Source organism: Thermobia domestica, chromosome 8, assembly GCF_964235325.1.
Source record: "Thermobia domestica chromosome 8, izTheDome1.hap1.1, whole genome shotgun sequence".
Lineage (NCBI taxonomy): Eukaryota > Metazoa > Arthropoda > Insecta > Zygentoma > Lepismatidae > Thermobia > Thermobia domestica.
In genome coordinates, this window is record NC_137461.1 from 115,393,734 (window position 1) to 115,416,531 (window position 22,798).

A 22,798-nucleotide genomic window follows, 5' to 3' on the forward strand; every position below is an offset into this window, starting at 1 on the left:
TGTCCACTAGAGTGCAATGCTGCATAGCTGGAGATATTTTCTTTTTTCTTTCTTTCTTTCAGAAAGTTGTATTGTGTATACAGTAAATAGAAAGATGGCGTTGCAAGATTTATAAATGACAGCTACAAGATTTTTCAGCATGGCAACCTAGCTTTAGGGGAAGGATGGGCATCATTGTTTGATTTTGAATTATTGCACTTTCAGACATCTGTCCTGTTGGCCTCTATCAATATCAATAACCTAATTTGCACACTGAGTATGTGTGTCACTGTTAACTATTAAATAAATACAATCAAGTGTATCAGATTGGCAAAGAACAATATACTCTTCAACGTTGTAAACCATTTTCTCGATAACTACGCATTAAAATTGATCCTCAAGAAGAATTTTGTTCAGTTTGATGCAATCTGTTGGTTGGTACGTGTCTTATCTTTGGACGTTTTTTCTTCGTTAAATGTTAAATGTTGTAGAACCTATATCTTCATGTATATAATTTTACTAATTCAAAGGAAGCACATTATATCTTCTACTATGAGCTAAAATTTTGCGTCAGAGATATCCAATTCTATTTTATAAATTATGTACAGTAAGTTGATCCCTCCTCCCCCCCCAAAAAAAAAAACTGAATTGATTTAGTTGGAACTTAATGCTCATTTCATCAGCACCGAGATTATGTGAAATTTGTTCTATTAAGATTACACAGTTGTTGTTTTTTTTTCTGTAAAAAGTTTTGTGTACTTCAACGGTGATTGAAGATGGGAAATTCGAATGGTATGTCTTTTAAAAAAATGTCAGACTAAAAGCTAGAAATTACATTAACATCTAATATTACATCCCCCAATAAGTCTATGATTGACCAGATGAGCTTTTATTTGCATGATCGATGGTGAGCACATTGGCTCCCATCCTTTCTATGTCCAGCTTTCTAGACCCAAGTTTATTACCTCTTAATTGAAATAGTTCCAGAATTGTCTCTCAATGCTTGATCAACACCATAAGTTAATAAGCTCTACTGATAGAGTTCAACCAGGATAACACACTTCAAAGACATGCACCTTAGCCATTTGAATCCATGAAAGCACACATTCTCAAGATGAGACTAAATATTTTCTATTTATAAGGTAGGTCTATATTCACTGGTAATAATAATCATTAACTCAACTGTAAACATGCATATTAACTTGTTTGAGAGGACGAATTATTTTATGCTGATCTGTTGTTTCGTACCGCATGTTCTAAGCTTTCTCTGCGTAAGTTTGTCACTTTACCCGATAAAGTCGTTAAAAGAATTATTTCTGTGCGTTAATAGGATTATAGTGGGCAGTACAACACACTAATGAGGGAACAAATTTAACATTTTCTTTTCTTTTCTTTTTTTTTAAAAAAGAATATTATTTTACAGTTTATAAACCGATTCGATTATTGTTATTAAGTTTGATTTTTATTTATTCAATCATTCATAATTTAAAACGCTTTCTGTCTTCTATCTTGATGCTTTCCCTTGAAATTAACTGCCATGTATCTTCATTTTTTTTATGTAGAATTATTTTATTTCTCACGGAGATGTGTCGAGTATCTCTATTGAGCTCTCAACAGTAAAAGTTAGAGATAATAGCGTTTGGTATGAATAGACGGTTACAGACTATACTAATTTTGAGTTTTGCGCAGGTTGTATGCCAGAACCGTAAATGTTAAGTGGATTGTTACATATTTTACTCGTTTGTTTGTTTCGTTAGTGTTACTTGTTTCTCTTGCCAAGTGTTGTCTACAAGGTAAGAAATCTCACGTCTCGTAAGATGAGAACTACGTTTTTGAATTTGAGACGAAACCCAGAGCTTCTCAAGTCTTGTTGACAAGTCTTAGATCTCAATGAAGTGTATTTATCAACGTTTGAAGATACATAAGTCATTACACGAGATACTGCAATAATAAATGCCGTTGCAACACATCCTTCGTGGATGTCTCACGACACTTCTAGATGAAATTAAGAAAATAATAATAATAAATCAAAGAGTCCAAAATGATTGTCGCATATCTACGTATAACTGTCTTCTTGTAAGAATATAATGTGATAATGATTTTGCAGGGTGCTTGTAATACTGACACTATGTGTATAATAGGGGAAATATATGTTTATGGTAAATATCATAGGAAAAGAATTATAAATACGAAAATTAGAATGAGTAAAACAAAATGTTGCTAAATGGACAGGAAAGTTTTATTTTCGTTTTATTGTTCTTATTTATTGCTCTTTTGACATGAAATTTGCCACATACTTGTCTTTGCCGATTACCGGGCGAATTCGTTAACAAATTATATTTCTACAATAACACATTTATCGACATGCGACAATAATTTTGGACATGAGTGTACATACATTTACAAAACGATTCGAGAGAAAATCCAGACGAGACGAGAATCGAGAGAGAGAGAGACTATTACAAAATATGTGAGACGAGACGAGAAAACCCTTATTTCCTGTCTCATTCCATCTCATTCCAACACTATTAACATTTGTACTTTCCGTGCGCGGGGTCCTTAATTCAATCCTTGGTAGAGATGCTAAGTATTGAATAAAACCCGAGTAATGCTTCGAATCTCAAATTTAAGCAAAATAGGCCTTGTCTCATGATTTCAGTGTTAAAAAGAACCACTACAATCCAATCAATCTAATTTAAGTTTTAGATCCCGGTAGTTTAAATACAGACTAATGGAGATTCGACTGTCACAAGGAATCGAACTTAGGTAGTATTCTGGTGGTGGCTCAGTGGTAGAGCGTTCACCTCTGGTTCGATCCCAGCTCGCGCCGTGTGGACTTTGTGGTGGACAAACACCGTGCACGTGTGTTTTCTCGGGGTTCTCCCGTTTCCTTCCACTTTCTTCATTTCACCATTTTACTCGTCTGTCATCATCACCGTCTCCTTTAGCCTAACCGGCATAACCGTGGGACGTAAAACTTAAAGATTTCATTTCATTTTCAAAATATTGCGATCCTATTGGGTGAAGTGGGTAGAGTAGTAGTGGCGAAATTGTGACGTATGCCTTCAAGATTTTGTTGTAAGGGCAGATCCTCTATTTTATAAGATCCTTGGTGTAAGCCTGCTCCAGCGCCATCCGTTAACAACCAACTGAACTACGTCCAGCCTAGCAACGAATCAGGAGCTTTCTAAACCTAGTGGCTGTCACGTCTTGTTTTCACGTGATTCCCCAATTTGCCTCACGACGCTGGGAGGACGCCGAAAATTGAGAAGCACCGGCTGGGAATCGAACCCAGGACCACACGGACGTGAGTCCAACGCTCTAACCACCAGACCACGGTAACGTTAGAAACTTTTATAAAATATGCTAAGGCAATGATCATGATTCTCTAAACAATTACACTTTCAACGTCATTCATTGCTTGATACATGTGTATGTGTTCAATAGTTTGATATTATCTTTTAGGTGCCATAGCATTTTAATTTGGACTTTTTTTTTTTTAAAAAAAAGGCCTTTTCAATGTGAGTATATACCTTAATTCATTAACCTTTAAGTACAACACCTCCAAATTATCACTAATGTTATCAGTGGCGTGATTTTTTTTAAGATTTTGTTTCGGGGAGCACTTTGTTAACTTTATTCCTGGAAATGTGAAAATTCCGCAAGATATTTCATTTACTTTATAATAGAAAAATAAAATTTCGGGGGAGGGGGTTTAAGCCCGGAAACCCCGCTTAAATACGCCACTGAATGTTAGGCATTAACAAAACGGAATCAAAAGCAATAATTTTTGCATTTTTTTTTCGATTTGTTCAGTCACGTTAACAGCAATTTCACATTTAATATAGATATATTTTATTGTATATTTTTTTGATTTTACGCAAGATTAATATCTCAATGAATTCGAAAAGCTGTACCCTGCTCGTAGTCATTTGTTCGAAATAAGCTAATGAAGATATACTTCCCGCAATTTGTATAACCCACTCTACAAATATAGATTCAAGAAAAATTAAGTTGGTATTTTTTTTTTAAGTTCAAAATATCCTCTTATGATGTATATTTAACCAAAATTGTACTCACAGATTTATCATAAATGAAGTACTGTATGAAAGTTCAATTTACATCTACAAAATTAATAACATCAATTTGAAATGTCTAAAAAAAAAAAAAAAAAAAAAGATAGTAATTTAAATTTAAACTGATGTTTTTGCTTTTCTTTTAGAAATCATATAAATTAAAGTTATCAAAATTCGTACATATCCAAATTTGAATATTTGGCTAAGCGTTTATTTGAATTATTTTGTGGATTATTCCAATATCTGTTTGAATATCAAATCGAATAATGAATATTGGAGGACTAATTATGGAAAGAATAATTGTATAAATAGTTATTGAAATAGAGATCAATGATTGTAGTAATAATTATCTAAATAATGAGTGATTGTAGTAATAATTATTCAAATAATGAATGATTGTAGGAATAATTATTCAATAATAAATGATTGTAGAAATAATTATTCAAGTAATGAATGATTGTAGGAATAATTATTCAAATAATGAATGATTGTAGGAATAATTATTCAAATAATGAAGGATTATAGGAACAATTATTCAAATAATGGCTATTTGTAGGAATAACTATTACAATAGTGAATATTTATATGAAATTAAGGTACTCAAATCATGAATAATAGAAGGAATAATAAATTACTTAAGTAATGGATATTTTAAGAAACAATCATTCAAATAGTGAATGATTGTAGGAATATTTTTTCCATTAATGAATAATTGTAATAATAATTATTCAAATAATCAATGACTGTAGCAATAAATATTCAAATAATGAAAGACGGTAATAATAATTATTCATACAATAAGTGATTGTAGTAATAATTACTCAAATAATGAACGATTGTAGGAATAATTATTCAAATGATGAATAGGTAATTATAGGAATATTTTTCGATTAATGAATAAATTGTAGCAATAATTATTGAAATGTCGTATATTCGAGTATGAGAGAAAAATTACCCGAATAATCTTAACAGAATTACCAAAGTCCAAGAAAAGAATAAATAAATATTTTTGAAGAATTTATTGGGATGAACTTTCCTTTCCAACAACAAATTTTGTTCAAGTTCAATTTTTGTGAATACTCACATTTTGAGTTCCATCGTATATGAGTCCGATAAATTGAATAATTATACATCATTATTAATAGTTATTCTCTCTAAATATTTCCTGCAAAGAACTGTACGGAATAAATAAATAAATTACCTCCTTGCAAAAGCAGGTCTATGTAATTTAAAATTTCGTCAATGAATGAAGTTATCTAGGAGAACTCTTACTATGATATGAATGTAAGTTTTCTTGAAAGAAAAGTTATTTCTATCAAACGAGTTAGAAAAACATTCAATATAGATAAATCCTATCTATGTACCTTATTTATTTGAAATTTTGTTCTGACCTGCATTAAACTTTTTTTTTTTAAGACGATGTAGTCAGGACTGTCTGCTTTTCTGCGTCGGAATTTCTATTTCTGAATTGTAATTGATTCCTAACTCAAATTTGTGATTCACTAACTATCGATAATTGATCTCACGCGCACTATAATTAGTAATGTTATCAAAGCAAACAAACATTAATTAGCACTTAGCACTCAGTTGAACGTAAACAACTCTATATTATTATTATTATTATTATTATTATTATTATTATTATTATTATTATTATTATTATTATTATTATTATTATTATTATTATTATTATTATTATTATTATCTTTCCATACTGTATGTTAATAAATATATTTATTATAGTTTTAAAATAGTTATGTTATTATTAAGTAGTTTACGCTAAATGAAATTCTCTAAATTATTTTTGGTATAATAATTGAAGATTACTAGAAGTATTTTATAGAGTAGATAATTACATTAATTTATGAAATAGTACTCCTCGCTGATCTAGTGGCTGGCGCTAGCACATAGTCCCAGGTTTGATTACCGGCTGGAGAGTCCAAAAAGTTTTACAATCATCCACTTCCATTAGTTATCAGTTATCTTTAGGCTAAAGGGCATAACCCTGGGACGTTAAACTAAAAGTTTTATTTATTTTTTTGTTAAAAAATAAATTTATGAAATAACTGTCCTGACGCTTACTATATGAAATTTTCAAGCTCTATTTCTGATTCTCAACTATTGTGTGTGTGATATGAAATTCATTTGATTTTTTTTATTTTTTTCTGTCCTTTATGGAATTCCTTCAATCTAAATTTATCTCAAAGGCAGATTTGGATGCCCACTAGCGGTCCACGGACCATAGGTTGAGAAGTGCTGTATTATGTAAAATTCAATTCTTCCAATATTTTTCAAAGCATGGTTACTTTCTGAAAAAAGTTACAGTTTTTATTTTTTTCTTAACGCCGTGGTAAGACCAGTGGCATTGTTCTCAAATCTACTTATGTTGGAGGAGAGAGAGTGTGGTGGGGGACGACCTATACACTAATGGTTGATGTTGCATGATGGACTGTATCGAATTCAAACTCTTGGTCATTGTTTATAGCTTACGTTAATAGTAGAACCTATAGTTTGTAATATCAGTATTGCATAAGAATATAAAATATGAAGTCTCAATCTCAGTTCTTTCATGGTGATATCTATGTATTCGAGAATACTATGCGAAGCTTTCAGTTTCGTTTTTTAAAAGCATTATGAGAAATATGGAGTCTATGTGATTTAATTGATCTCCTAAGCAGGGGTAAAAGTGAATCTGAAAAAGTATGGAGACGCATGACGTCATGCCGTCCCCCGCCTATCTTTGACTATTGTATTTTTTTTTTAAGAAGTGGATTAATATTTTCTGGGAGTGGAGGAATGACGTCCATCCTCGTTCCCTCTCACTTTTACCCCTGCTCCCAACTCTTTGTCACGCTGGACTCTATAGGGTGAATATCATGATTAATTAAAAGTTCTAATTGTTTACGTCAAACTTACACAAATAGTGTCGCTTAATGCTTTAGATACGACCTGTTAATTGTAATATGCTTCATGTGGGTTTGGAGGTAAAGTTTGTTAAATATTGCGCTGTCTTAAAGGTTGTATTTATGTTGCTTAATTAATACATTATATTGTGCTTGATATGGAATAAATACTTGTGGAAATTAATTATATAAATAACTACAACTTTATTTACATTTAATACGGCCCTTGTCTTAATAATCAATAGCAAAGCACTTCATGTTCAGGATCATCATGACTATCAAATTTTCGAACAAAGGTAGGAAAGGTAGGAAAACATTTTTTCATTATATTTATTCCTTCATCGCAATTTGATAACACTGAAATTTCCTGCTTTAAAAAAATAGAAACATTTACGATACGAAAGAAATCAATTCTAAGGAAGTACAAAAAATGGGAAAAGGTTGAATTCTATCGAATTATAAAGATCTACATCAAATTTAATCCTCAAACTGACCTACGAGTCATTACTTATTAATACGTAGTCCTTTTACTCGAGTGCCATCTGTAGGAAAACTCTTAAATTGTTTGAGTTTTGCATATTATTGTTCAGATATACGTATCTGAAAAAAGAGAAAAACTTCTTTTTTTTTTTTTTTTTTTTTACTTTTACGTCCACGATTAGGAGAGGGATAATTAACGAAAATGAACAACTATAATTCGTGAAATTACAATGTGGAAGGAAACGAGAGAGCCTTGATAAAACCTACTGTCATGATTTTGTCCACCACAAACTCACATAATCTGGGATCGAATTAGAGACCTTTTACACGAGAGGTGAGCGGTCTACTAGTTTTTCCTTAAAAAATATTCAACTCTTCTCCACATTTTTGCATTTCTACAAGGCTCAAGAGAGGCACGAACACACAAATATCGAGAACATCGTCCATGGTCTTCAGTGGAAGCCAAATCCCCGATTGGTTTCACCTTGCGATCATCAGAATGTCTCATGTCTCAGGCCGCTCGACTGTACCACATCGGCGGCAACTGAGTTATCTTGGACCTCATTGTTTATCTGGAATTACATGTAGTAATATTAATTAGGTATCATAGAAAAATACTGTTATATATATATATATATATATATATATATATATAGTTTCAAAACAACACTGACACCGACAACGTTTGGGAGGTGATTCCTGACACCAAGATAAAACGAAAAGTATAGACCAACTTGGGCGCACAAATGCTTCCTTTTGAAGATATAGGCTGAAGAAAACATGAAAAAATGAACTTTAAAGGTCCACAGCTCCAATACTATGGGTCCTACCGTAGTCGGGTGAAGACTTCACTTAGGAATTAGTATGTGACCTATCCAAATATCCATGTTTCAGATTCCTGTGGTACTTCTGCAACAGTTTTTAGAGAGGGAGTTGGTGAGTACTTCAAAGTATATGCCCCTCCCCCTATAAAAATGTATAGTAGTTTATAAAAACTGTATATATATTAGTTTCGCGTTCCACGATATGCATCCAAGTTACAGAAGACGGTAATAATGAGATGCATAATAATGACGAAGTGACGAAAGTGGGATTAAACGAGAGAACCCCGAGAAAACCCATGCACACGGTGACGTACGCCACAAAGCACACATAACGGGAGCTTGGGACCCCACGTGCCAGACATGACCGCTCTGCCACTGAGCCATCGCAGCCCTACTGTCATATTGTTCATTGTTCGTATTATTTATAATAATAATAATAATAATAATAATAATAATAATAATAATAATAATAATAATAATAATAATAAGAAGAAGAAGAAGAAGAAGAAGAAGAAGAATTAGGAAACTCAGAAGAGCCTTATGACGAAATTGTCCCTTGCACCTAGAGAACAAAACAAGAGAACCAAAGACAAATCTAGTGTTAGTTAATTCTGAAAAACCCATAAATGAGAAACGAATCTCAATTTAACATTTATTACAAGATTGCCAAAAGTATAGGCTATGTAGGTTGTTCCGTTTATTGCCTAAGGCAGTGGTTTCCAACTTTTTTTTTAAACTGACGACACACTTTACTGAACACCTACGAGATCGCTACACACTTATTTCTTTTTTTATTAATAATTATACAGGGTGGCCCAAAAGTAGGTATACATCCCTGCATTGATCAAATATAACATTCTAGCTTATGGATTTATTTGTCACGGCTGTTCTGAGCTTAAGATATAAGTAAAAAGGCTTTAAGAACAAATAGTAAAGAAACTAAGTCTATCTGATGGATAATAATAAGAAATTATATAAAAAGCAAGGAGTTGTTCAGTACCGGGTTCTATACCTACTTTTGGGCCACCTTGTACAGTATAAATTATAGAGTGAAAACCTGCACGTTTCTACGAAGAAGTGACTCACAGTTGTTGCTGCTGCTTTAGACGTTGACTGGTACAGCCCCACTCCAAAATTGATATTAACTCATTATTAAAAATTTCATGATTTAAAAATTTTAAAATTTTGCAACATACCCTATGGGATTGCGCAACACATCGGTTGGAAACCACAGGCCTAAGGTATGATTTAGTAGACTTTTTCTCACTGTTACATTTTCTACTTTTTCCTTCTTTCTTTTCTTATGTTTCTTTATTTAAAATTTTTTCTGAGATACAACAGAAAATTTTCGTCTAAGATATTGTATATTAATAATAAAAGATGCTGTTCCTAAGATAAATCAACAATAAAGTCTAGAAATTGTTTTATTTCTGAGATAAATTAACAATTAAAGGTTTTTGCTATTTCTACTACTAATTATTAATAGTTATTAAAATAAATTAATAATATAAAATGTTATTTCAAGACAAATCTATAATAGAGTCTAGAGATTTTTCCATTTTTCATATAAATTAAACAATTAATTATTTTTGATAATTAATAATTAAATTATCAACAAAAATTTTATATTTTAAAGACAAATTAACAATAGAAATTACGATAAGTTAATAATAGCAAATGTTGCTGTTACTCAAACAAATCAACAATAGAATTCAGAGTATTTTTTTATGTTTCTCAGACAAGTTAACAATATAAAATGTTACTGCTTCTAGTATAAATTAACAATAGATTATTTTTCCTATTTCTAGGATAATTAGAAATAGAATATTTTGCTATTCTTAAAATAAATTATTATCAATACAAAAATTTTGCTGATACGGTGATAAATATATGACCGAACCTAGAAAGTTTTGCTATTTCAGAGATACTTTACAAATACAGATTTTGTCTGTTTCTAAGATATATCAAAAATAAGGAAAATATTGTTTTTTCTTAAATAAATTAATCATAGAAAATCAGTGCATTTCTAAGATAAATTAACAGTAGAAGTTTTGCTGTTATTATAAAATTCTATTAACAATACGATATGCAACAAGTTAAACAATATCCAAACAGTCAATATGCAATCACCTTGAATTTGAATGTAAAGGTAGAGTTTTAGATAGTTAATTAAATGTATTGTTTGTTGAAAATTGCATACTTTCACTATTTTAAGTCACGTTTTTAATTGTACAACATTGGAGACAAGGCCTAAGTTTGTTTCGTCTTGAAAATTTGTCAAGAAAATAATGTCCTATGCAAGTATGCCCCACGGGTAGACAGATCCACTATACCCGAACTTCTCGAACACTATGTCCGAAAATATCGTAGTTCTTGTTAAATAATATACTTAAAAGTGAGGGGAACGTGGGGGGACGCCATCTCCCCATCTCCAAAAAATACGTACTTCGTCCCCCCAATTTCTAAAAAAATACAGTGGACAAAGATAGGCAGGGGGACTGCATGACGTCATGCCGCTACCTACCGTCCCACTACCTTTTCAGATCCTCTTTTACCCTTGTATATATTTGTGTTTTATCTGTATCAGCGACGTACTCATGGGGACCCACCCGTTCGGATCCTGTCCAGTCTTTCGACTTCGAACATTCCCCCTCAACAAAAATTTGCGCGTGCACGTCTGCTCTTGCATTGAAAAATGATTGTATGAAGGTTCAGATATAACCTTCACGTATACAAAGTGTAAATTAGTAATTTGGCGGACCTGCGTGAACTAATTTCGACATCGGTGCGTACAACTAACCCAGCAATGTTGCAGAGAGTGTTCAGGTGTACCGCGGAGAGATGACAACTCTGCCTGGATATGGAGGTCACTTATATCGAACAGCTGTGATTTTGTTGATTTGTGGTGTCTTCTTTGATATTACAAACATTTCACTTGAATTCAAGTGCTCTTCCCAGAAATGGTAAGCGACTTTTCGGGCACCCTGTATAGTTAAACAAAAATTAAGGTATGGGAATTAATTCGAATTTTCGATTATATCTCATTAATTAGTTATATATCTCATTAGTCGTCTTGCTACAGTCATAATGAAAAGCTTGATTATGATGTACTTCAGGTTCAGGTTCATGTTCATAGGTGGCGTGGTTATCGTACATATTGAATTTTGAGATTTTAAAAATTGCTTTTTTCTATTCTGTCAAAAACTAGGCATTAGGATTTACACTCAAACACATAGAGATGTTGTTCAGATCTATGAGACCTATTAATTGATACATTTTCCGCCTTTGGACATTATGTTTTCTGTTCTATGCTATTATTATTATTATTATTATTATTATTATTATTATTATTATTATTATTATTATTATTATTATTATTATTATTATTATTATTATTATTATTATTATTAATCGTGCACGTACCTATAAAATCCTTAAAACTCAAGCAATGCCTTCCTTTCTTAGTCTAATGTCTTCGTTGGGCGGCTTGAGATTATACATCAGAAAACCTTAAATACTTACAGTATTATCATCATTTCCTTTAGCCAATGCAGGATGATTGCTCAGACGTGTACGCCCTCTCCTACTTAAATCTCATGCCCATTAATAAGAAATGCTTGACGCTGTTTGGGAAATCACTGCTGTATTAAAATTACGTATCAAAAAAACTTTTTATAAAAATTGTGGAATTGTTAAGATCTTCCAATCAATCTAAGTCTTTCCGAGTTAAGAGTTTTTCTACTTTAGCCTCTTGTTTTCCCTTCTTACCCACATCCATTCTTTAGAAAGATCAACTACATATACTCCCATGTCATATCGTTTCGCCTAATCCCCGTTTTGTCTAATCAATATATATATAGTAATGACAGGTATGGTTCATGTTTGCTATTTTAGGCGAAAAAAGAATCTTTGTTTTATTTAACCCCTGTTATACCTAAAATGGGGTATGATAAAAAAAAAATCGCGGAAACTAAATGGAAAATTACAGAAGAAAATTCTCCTTCTGTATGAAGAATTGGAAATTGATATTATGCGGAAAGTTCCATCTTTATCAGTTAAACTAACAGAAAATGAGAAAGGTATTAAGTTCTTTTTTTCTTTTAATGACGCCTACTTTTATTCTCATAATAATTATCTGTAATCACTAGCAAACTTAACAGCTTAAAATACTGTTTCAACATTGAGGACTAGGTATAAGAAAATGCAGATGTTCCTGATTGGCTGAAAAGCCAATTAGAAGTAGGCTTTCCAAGAAAAACCGGGAATCAATATAATTTGACAACTGCTGGTTTCTGTCCGGCTAAAAGACTAATCAAAAATAGTTTCCAGAAAATGAAAAAAAATTAATTTCGAGGAAATTGCAATTTTCTCACCCTCTCCGATTCCTAAGAATTTTTATAGTTAGTCGTTTTAGGCAAAAATAAAGACTAGGGAAACTAGTGTTCTAATTTCAGCCTAAAATAGCGAACACAAATATTATAATTAGCTTGTGAAAGCAGAACTGAATAAGATAATTAGTTAGGCGAAACTAGGGTTAGGTTAAGCGATGCAAAATCATATATTACAGTAACAAGCTTATCTATATTTGGTCTTTCTGGATTATCCGAAGTATATACGCATATGAAAAAATAAACAAAGACAAAAGAGAAAACAAAAAGGGGGAAGAGAATCTGACGCAGCTTAAACGATGCTCGGAAAGAAATCTATCTTCTTGTTACTTTCTGTTTTGTACTTATAAAAATAACTCACGGACGAGGGAAAAAGTTAAAGAAATGAGAAAATGCCAACAGTGTTCTTGGGTATCATATTTGGCGATTTCTTTATATTTTTCCTATTTCTTCTCCTTTGTATTGCTTCATTCGGATTGTACAGTTGGTGAGTGTACAATAATCCAAGATCAACCTTCAGACCATCACATTATCTCGCTTCCCAAATAACTGGAATACACGATCACAAACTACCAGACCCGATTATTATTATTATTATTATTATTATTATTATTATTATTATTATTATTATTATTATTATTATTATTATTATTATTATTATTATTATTATTATTATTATAACTTTATGACCTATGAAAAACGGAGGTTCAATGTCGCGTTCAAAAAGCTCTCCACTGACTTCTATTCTTAGCCAACTGGATCCAGTTTCTACTTTGGATCCTTATTTCTGCCAGGTCCATCTTAACAATGTGTTTCCCATCTGCTTCTAGGTCTTCCCAATGGTCATTTTTCCGATTGGCTTCCAGTTAAAATTTTGAATACGTTCCTATTTTCTCCAATTCTGACTACATGACCTGCCCATTTGGGCCTCCTAAACTTGTATTATTATTATTATTATGCATTATAAATAGCTATAGCTTTTAAACTTGTTTCGTTTTTCGAAAAAAAATAGAAAATTAAAGAAACAAATAATTTTAACATCAAATAACTAATAATACAAGTAATAATAATAATTTTAAATATTTTGAAAATTGAAATGTCAGTGTTATCTATTCCAGAAATTTCATTAGGTGTTGACTTAACAAATACATTACATTAGGTTAATAATGAACTTGAATTCGTTCCATTCACTTACTATGTCAAAATGACTTTCTTTTTCGTAATAAATGCTAATTTAGTAATATTTATACTATTATAAATTAGTTGTAAAATTAAAAATATCATAAACAAAATAAAGTAGAAGCCTTTTCAGCTTATAACAGAGATTTGGTTTTCTTTCAGGTCAGCGGGTGAAGTTGGAGTAGGCCTGTGATATATCCATCCCAGTAAATCGCAAAGGCAATCAAACTGATAACTATTTAAAAAAAAAAAAAAGTTGTCTTTGAAATATACATTTGAAACAAGGTACTATTGTATTTCTTTTAAGAACCTGATACACAAATTGATTCAACGTGTAAGTTATACAGAAATTATTATTTCTGTTTAAAAGGTCTCCTGCATTGGGAATTAAGTTCGAAGAAACACCACAACCACTTAAGATGTTTCATAAGAAAAATAAAAAATAAAGAATCACCGTTTTCTCGAGTGTATATTCCACACCTTTAACTTTTGCTTACGATTTCAGATTTTAAAAATATTGACGTTTATACTTAGGTAAGCCGCAGATAATCTTTAGAATATTTTTAAAAGTCTTAGATTAGTGAAAACAGTTGAAAATGAAGATTGTAGCTATACTCGGATCAAAATATGAAACGAATTGCGCTGTTGCCACGTCGTAAGTATTCCTCTGAAGCGTCTATTGTGCTCCTTCCACATAGATTGACAAACACTTCTGAACATGTGTTACAAGGTTGCAATATTGCAATATTGTTGTCCCTTTCTACAGAAACCATCCACTTTCTATCACCACAAACGATTATGATTGGCCCTTCTCTCGGTGATCTCAATAACTTAGTGACGCGGTTTTCCTTCTCAGCACAGATTTCCTTGTGGTTTTGGACTGTCAATACGTTTCTATAGTGATCGCACGGAGTCGTGAACCTTGATCTGGATTTACCAATTTTACCACCCAATAGAACGCGAGAGTGTGTCCCTGTCATCAACCACTATCCATGAAATTTTACCTCTCACACAATACTGAGATCATTTCTTGAGGATAGAGTGTTGTCGCATTGTTTCTAAGTTTTGTTTTATTGTTATTATTGTTGAAATTGTTTTATATTTTTAATATTGTTATTGTTACCGTTTATTTAGAATAATTGTTAGTGTTCGTATTGCAGTTCTTTAAGTACTGTTTCTTTATCTATTGTTTGCCTTGTCTTCTAAAGTTTGGCAACATTTCTTGCGCACTACTGTTGTTTAATGGTTTATCAATTGCATGTTCGGAAGGCAGCTCCACGAATCGTGCCGAATTCTTTCGATGCATTACACGTGAGGCAAAGGAGTTCTATGATTGGTGTAGAGCTCAGGCTTCACGAGTCCTCGCGATCACTATAGTTTTATTTCATGTATAATTCATTTCCTCGACATCCTTCCTTAAAAGTCCCAACAACCGTACCAACTACTCTGACTGAGTTAAATGACTGACAACGTTAACTCAACAACAATTAAGACTTATGTTTCAAATACATGATGTACAGTCTTGTTCCAAAAAATATTGTCCACCCTTCTTGATTTAAAAGGCTTAATCCAACAACCATACGTAGAAAAGTTTGATTATTTGGCTCTAAACAAAAATTTCAATGGACCAAAGAAAGAAAGAAAAATGTTTTATTTAATTAATACTATGGACAACAGTACAGGACCCATCAAAGAGAGGTGGGAAACTAGGATTCTCGAAGAAGACTGTACAGATTATATGTATAAAAAACATAAGTGTAGCTGTGTTGCTGGATATACCATGTATTCTTTTTCTTATCCTTTACTTGTATGAGCAGTATCCTTCATTTCTGGCAATACTTTTGGAAATAGTGAGGCTTATATTCGAGAACGAAGTCCCGCAGACCTAGTGGTTTTTGGTGTGATGTGGTCTAGTAGTGTGATGGGTAAGGTGAAACCCATCAGGGGTTCGATTCTCTCAATGGGCGTTTTTAACTGTCTTGAAAGTTTCTGTGATTGTGTTTCTGTCGCGCCTGGTAGTCACGAAAAAGTGTTAAAAAAAAGACAAAGAGGAAGAAAAGAAACTAGAGTAAAAAAGAAAACAAAAAAGTGGCTAGCTCGCGTGCCTTTGATGAACAGGTCCCCAGGTTCAATTCCTTGCCATTTCCCATCGCTCTTCCATAATGGTCACATTTTTGTCTAGCATAAATGAATACTCTAGTGGTTCGCAACCTTTTTTTTTTTGTTTGTTTGTTTGTTTATGGTATAGACTCTTTTCTTCAGTGTAATATATAGGTTGAGGCACTGCTACAGACTGCATCGCCTGCGGTTTATCAATTCCAGTATGAATTGAACTATGAGATAAAGTATGACAAACTCCAATTTCTCATTAATTACTTGCGTCTGTTCTTGAATATCTCTATAAAATATATATGGTATTTCTACGCCTTTGAAACTGTCACATTGCCTCGAAAGTATTGCGGCACACTCGCTGAATATTGCGACACACTGGTTGAGAATCAGTGGAACTCTCCTGCACACAAAAAACTAGAATATTTTCTTTTATTATTATTATTATTATTATTATTATTATTATTATTATTATTATTATTATTATTATTATTATTATTATTATTTAAAAAAAATATTTATTAAACTTTCTTTTAGGGATCTCCAAGCAAGATTTTGTAGGATATGACTCCTGTACCTCTAAAACAAACAAATAATATTAATAGAATAGAAAATAATGTATACCCTAAACACAACATAAGTATACACAATACTGACTTTAATTTCCATTAAAGAGATAAACACAAATTATATCCTAAAACAAATTTTCATCATAATAAAAGCTTCCAACCAAATTACCATGACATATTGTAACCTCCTAACATTGTGAAACATTAACTTGCAGAAGAGCATGTAAGATATGCACTTGAGCAATAGATATTTAAACCTATAGAAAAAATGTAATAATAGAAATCATATACATAGGCCTATATATACACTTTATAGCACTGTATAATTTGTATGCTCCAAATGACGTAACAACTAATATGTGTTACTACTGGAGATGGTATCAGATCATAATAATTTGGTTTGTAATAAAAACGTATCAGCACCCATGCTGTATGAGGTGTGGATCTACTGCTTAAAGTGAGGCTTGATTCATTTGTATTCACATTGAATCCATGTCCCTTATTGAATTGGAGGAGAGGAGACTGACAAAAAACTAGAATGTCTGCAATATTTATTTCAGCATATAGTACATTTCAAGTTAACGTTGTAATTTCAAGTTAACATTGTAAATTTTCTGCAAGGGCCCCCTTCTCTCTATCTCTTCGATCCCCTTGGGTATAAGATATTACAAATGTAATCAATTAATCTTCAATAGGTAATTTGGTTATAGAGAGACTATAATATTCATGATCTTAATCTATTTATGGATAATTTTGCTCTATTATTGATGAAATCAAATGTCTATCAATTAATATTAATAATCTAATTAATTTGTAACACAATTCTTCTTAAACAAAGAGAAATATTAAGGCTTGTGACGGATGTAGAACGCAGTCTTCTCATTAACAAAACGTTTATCTCATTCATGTTAACGCCGGGACCGGTGGAATGATCCTGTAGTCCAGCTCTCATGAAGGCGAGATATTGTGATGTGAAATAAATAACCTACTGTGAGGATTGATCTTGCATGATTATAATAGTAGAATAATAATAGAATTGATCTTGCACCGGATTCAAACCCCGGTCACTATTTTTAGAGGCCACAGTAAGAGTATAGTTCGTTTCTTAAACCGAAGTGCAGTTCATATATAAAGAATACCACCTTTTACGTGTGGTGACTCGTGATATAAGTAAGTCATCGTCCGGGGCATCTTGCGGAAAACACCCCCGATAACTAAAGGCTAACCAGAATTCTCATTTCAAACAATTGACAGTCACTTGTAAACTCCACGTGGAGTCTTAGTTGCTACAGTTCCAAATGCTGTCCTTTAATTTAGTTCTCGATTCCCTGTTCCCAAGACCTGCTTCCTTGTTCTTATATTGCCTGACATCTGTTTCATATTAGCTACAGTTTTGTGAAGAAAGAACAGACACAGTGGGTGACAGTGGGTGCAAATGCGGCCAAAAGAGGGATAGAGGAGGAAGGGATGGTGTTGTAAAAATCAGCATGGGAGCTTGAAAGAAATTTGCCGAATTGCACTTCTGTTGAGTAAACGCGCTATAGGTTCTGTCCTTCGTAACTCGCTTCTCCTTCCTGCAAAAAACAAAAAAGATAGAAATCAGGATAACATTTTTGAATAGTAAAATTTATTAATTAACAATAAAAATAATTTAAGTGCTCAATATCGTTATCGTTTATTTTGTTCATTGCTTGATTGATTGATTTGAATGTTAGTTCTCGTTCTATTGTTTATGGTGTTGATTGTACGTAAGTAAAAGAAGAATCAATATATGAGGGAAAGGAGGGGTTTTATGTAATCAGGTAGTTTGAAGTATTTTATAGCACAATAATAATAATTTCAAAAAATCAGTGGAAATGTCCATTGTTCTCTGAATGAAGAAACGTCTGAAATAAGTTATTCTCTTAAATTTTATAGCAACATTGACTGCAACACTATTATAATGCTAAGTCTTTTAAGTGCACACCATTTGTCTGAGGTTGATTTACTTAGTTAACGTAACTATTGGGGCCACTAAATCAGTAGGCTGACCATTGACAAGTTATCTATCTATTTAAGAAGCTTTCATCCCGGCGAAATTAAAATACCGCTAATTTTACAGTAATTATGTGCTATCTTCAAATAGATAAAATATAATTGAAATGTGAAACAAGAGCGCCTTAGACAATATTATTTTGCGTGAGGTACCGTTATCACAAGTCACGTAGTGGCTTTCCGTTTTCAGCCGTTTAGAAACGCGAAAATAAATGCCGATTTTCAAAATGGCTCGAAATCGAAAGCAGATAAGTGAGTCTTGATAACGGTATCTCATGTAAAATGATATTGTCTAGAGCGGTCTTGTTCCACTTTTCGATTATCTTTTATCTACTTGAAGATATCACATAATTACTGTATTTTAATTTCGCCAGTATGAGGCCTCTTAAGTGAAAAATGAAATGAAATTCTTAGTTTAACGTCACACGACTATGCCCACCTATCTAGCGCTGTGTATATAAAATTAGGAGCAGTGTTCTGATCAAGAGTATGAGTTCCCTGGTTGTTAAGAGGCCTCATCACTGCGAAATTAAAATGCCGCTAATTTTACAGTAATTATGTGATATCTTCAAATAGATGAAAGATAATCGAAAAGTAGAACAAGACCTCCCTAGACAGTATTATTTTGCGTGAGATACCGTTCTCACGACTGATTTATCTGCTTTCGATTTCCAGCCATTTATAAAATCGGCATTTATTTTCGCGTTTCTAAATAACAGCAAACGAAAAGCTACTATGTGACTCGTGATAACGGTACCTCATGCAAAATAACATTGTCTAGGGATGTCTTGATCCACTTTTTGACTATCTTTTATATATTTGAAGATATCACATAGTTACTGTAAAATTAGCGGTATTTTAATTTCGCAATGCGCATTTGGCATGAGAGAGATGGATTCGATTACTGGCGGGAGCTCATGTAGTTCGGGTCCTATGTTAAGCTGTAGGTCCACGTCTCAAATAGTCTTGCTGATCAACGGGATGCTAAACTCCAAACCATTCGGATGAAGGATAGTAAATAAGTAGTAAGCCTTGTCACTAAAATACAAGAAAGAATTAACAATGTTATAAGATTACGTCGTCTTTTGTTACAATAAAAGTATAGTTTAAAAAATACAATAAACGATCATTATTATAGTGGACTTTTTTTTAACAGTCATATTATGACAGTCCATTTGTCAAACCTTCGTAATTTTACTCAAAACCTTACTGTGTATACAGCAATGAAAATTGAGATTATCAAGATACGAAATAAAAATAATCAAGTAAATTGTTTTGTAAAAATTTAACATTACGATACGATTTCTTTCAAACATTATGATAGAAATTTCCTTGATAATTTCAGTTCAGTTGTTGAGTCACAAAATATGTTAATAAGTATTCTTATTCTTTATTGAGCACTGGACTTTCGAATTGTGGGTGTGGAGAATAATGAAGAGCATTAGCTGATTCCAGCAGAAAACGAATGGGAGGATGTTAGAAATGGTGGGATAGAAAAGAACAATTCCAGATATTGTTAAAAAGAGAAAGATAAACTGGTTAGGACATTGACTAAGAAGAAACTGTACCATAAGGGACGTGCTAGAGGGTATGGTGGCAGGAAAGAGAGGGAGGGGAAGAAGGCGACTACAATTAATGAAGACGACGAGGTTAGCGAAAGACCGTGGAGCATGGAAGCTTCTCAGTTGCAGCAAGTGACTTGCCAATAATGGGAGAATACCTGTTATGATTATGATTATTATTCATCACAAGACATAAATTTAAGAAACAAATCAATAAGCGAAATTCTTGGGTCAAGTGAATTGTTTGAATTCTCTGGAGATAAAATATTTTTAAATAAAAATAATAATAATAAAAAGAACAATACAAGAAAGAAATGTAGTGTTTTTTTTCCTTAATTCAAAATTTTACGACATCATAAAAAAAACAATCTTCTATCCTCCTCTACTTTTACTTGTCTTCCGTTCTCTTTCTAAACCGCTCTAAACTTTAGCTTTACCAAGTAAAAGAAAATTATAAATTTTGTATGAATTGTTTTGTATGTTTTAGCATATCATTCCTTCAGAACTCTTAACTCGTATTCAGTTTAGAGTTTTTATTATGATTCTAATATAATTTCATCACCATTAAATTATATTCAACTGAAGATATGTTGATACTTATCAAAAAAGAAGTGTGTTTCAGGCAGAAGTGAACATTCAGTATAATCTTATATATTGAAAGAGTGTATCAGATATTTCGTCTTCGTAATCCGAGATTCCGACAGTCCTAAGCAATATATAGGGCGTTGCACTGATTTATTACCAAGATAGAAAATTTAATTAATGTAAGGATACCCATTATATAACAATTATTAATTTTGTAACGATTAGGCACATGTGCGCCAGTAGGGGGGTCAGGGAGCTGGGGGACCGGCTCACTGAAATGTATGAGTAATATAGCAAATCAGGTATATTAAATACCAGAAATACCAGAAGCAATATAGCAACCATCTCCCCATAGAAACTTTTCTTCGGGCGCCCCTGGTAGGCATACTGTATACTTAAACATACAGCTCTAATTTCTCCCTAGTTCAATTTTCAAGTGAGCGTGAGTGTACCTCGTTGAAGAACTACAGCTATGTTAAACTAACAATAGAACACATTTGTACTGGTGAGTAAGGTGGATACGTTTTAGGCAGGAAATCTCCAAAAGGAATGCCAATATCCTTGGAATAGAATATAGTGTAACCACTTGACGTTTGTCTGGTAAAATTGACGAGAAGAAAACTTAAAAAAAAAAAGATGGACGTCCATGAAGTTCAAACCTGGGACCTCTGGATTGCAAAGCGAGAAACTTAACTCGTCAAGCACAAACCCTTTAAAAAAATAATTGAAACAACTTGAAATTCCTGATAAGAACAAAATAAAATGACAGAAATCCCTGGTTTAACATACTTTGCGTGTGTTCTTGAAGCAAAAAAAAAAAAAAAGGAAGAATGGTAAACTCAAGTGATCGATGATTGAAAAATTGGCTGGGTAAAAAACATAGAAAGAAAAGGAAAACTCCAAGAAAACCCTTGGACACAATATTATCATATCATATTAGGAAAAAGTCTTATTATCAATAGCAGTTTAAATTTCCAAATCTAAAGCGAATTTCTTCTGCTATGCATTCAATACATCTATGTGTTTAAAGTAAAAAGTAATCAACATTGCCTTTTAATACTGTCAATGTGAAATGTTCAAAGAAAATTTTACACAGGGGTATAGGTGCATTTTGCTTAGCACACTGCTAAAAATTACTGCCTCAATCTTTTGCTACAATCTAACTGTAAATCCTGTTCATAGTGCAAGATAATTTCTATGACCTCCATTACTTGACACAAAACACAAGTAAAAGTTTGGAATCTCTGAAGAATTATTTCCGCTCTACGTGATTTAAAAAAATAAAAAAAACTAAGGAAATGCGGATACTTTACTTGAGGAAAATGATAAAAGCATGGAATTTCTACACAATTTCATTATTTAACATGCACAAAATAAATAAATAAATAAATAAAAGAGTGAAATTTCTGCTGAGGAAATACTGACACTTTACATAATTAAAAAAATGTAAAAGCTTGAAATTTCTACAGAATTGCACTAAAAACTCAGAATTTCTAAGGAAGAATTGACACTTTACTTGATAAACATGGTAATAGCTTGCAATTTCTACAGAATTGTTGTCTGTTTAATTGATAAAGCTTAGAACCTGTTGCTAACTACCATCATTTTACGTGAAAAAAGTTATATACTATTAAGAGCTTAGAATTTACCATAAATTGGTGGTTTCAATATTATTATTATTATTATTATTAATAATAATAATAATAATAATAATAATAATAATAATAATAATAATAATAATAATAATAATAAGTGTATAGCCTGTCATCTTTAGCTTCAATTGTTTTGATATCCTTGTGGTTTTACCTTTCTTTAGAGCGTGGTTATTCCTTAAACCCTAAGGGACTAATGTCTGGAAATAAAAGTGGCGAGACATTGTCTTCTGTATGCCGTACATGAAATACAAGAAACTAAAAATGTTCTTGGTTGTGTATAAATATGAGTCTAATAAAACTTAATAATTATGTGGGCAAGCGTTATTTATTAACTGACAAAAAAGTCTAGAAATAAGGAAAATACAGACATTAGATTTTAAAAAGCAAAAAAAAAAAAAAAAAAAAAAAAATTCCCCTTTCATGAACTCTGTTCTTGTAGCTAGTAGCATCCCGGA

At 32.2% G+C, this 22,798-nt stretch overlaps 1 long non-coding RNA gene across 1 annotated transcript in view; it reads left to right on the top strand.

The window, feature by feature from the left end:
* LOC145693158 (uncharacterized) overlaps positions 1–14,058 on the top strand; it is a 30,126-nt gene extending 16,068 nt beyond the window's left edge. Inside the window, exon 2 of the long non-coding RNA XR_014132715.1 lies at positions 13,992–14,058. This is a non-coding gene — a long non-coding RNA (uncharacterized LOC145693158). The remainder of the gene's footprint in view (positions 1–13,991) is intronic.
* Positions 14,059–22,798: the final 8,740 nt, after the last annotated feature.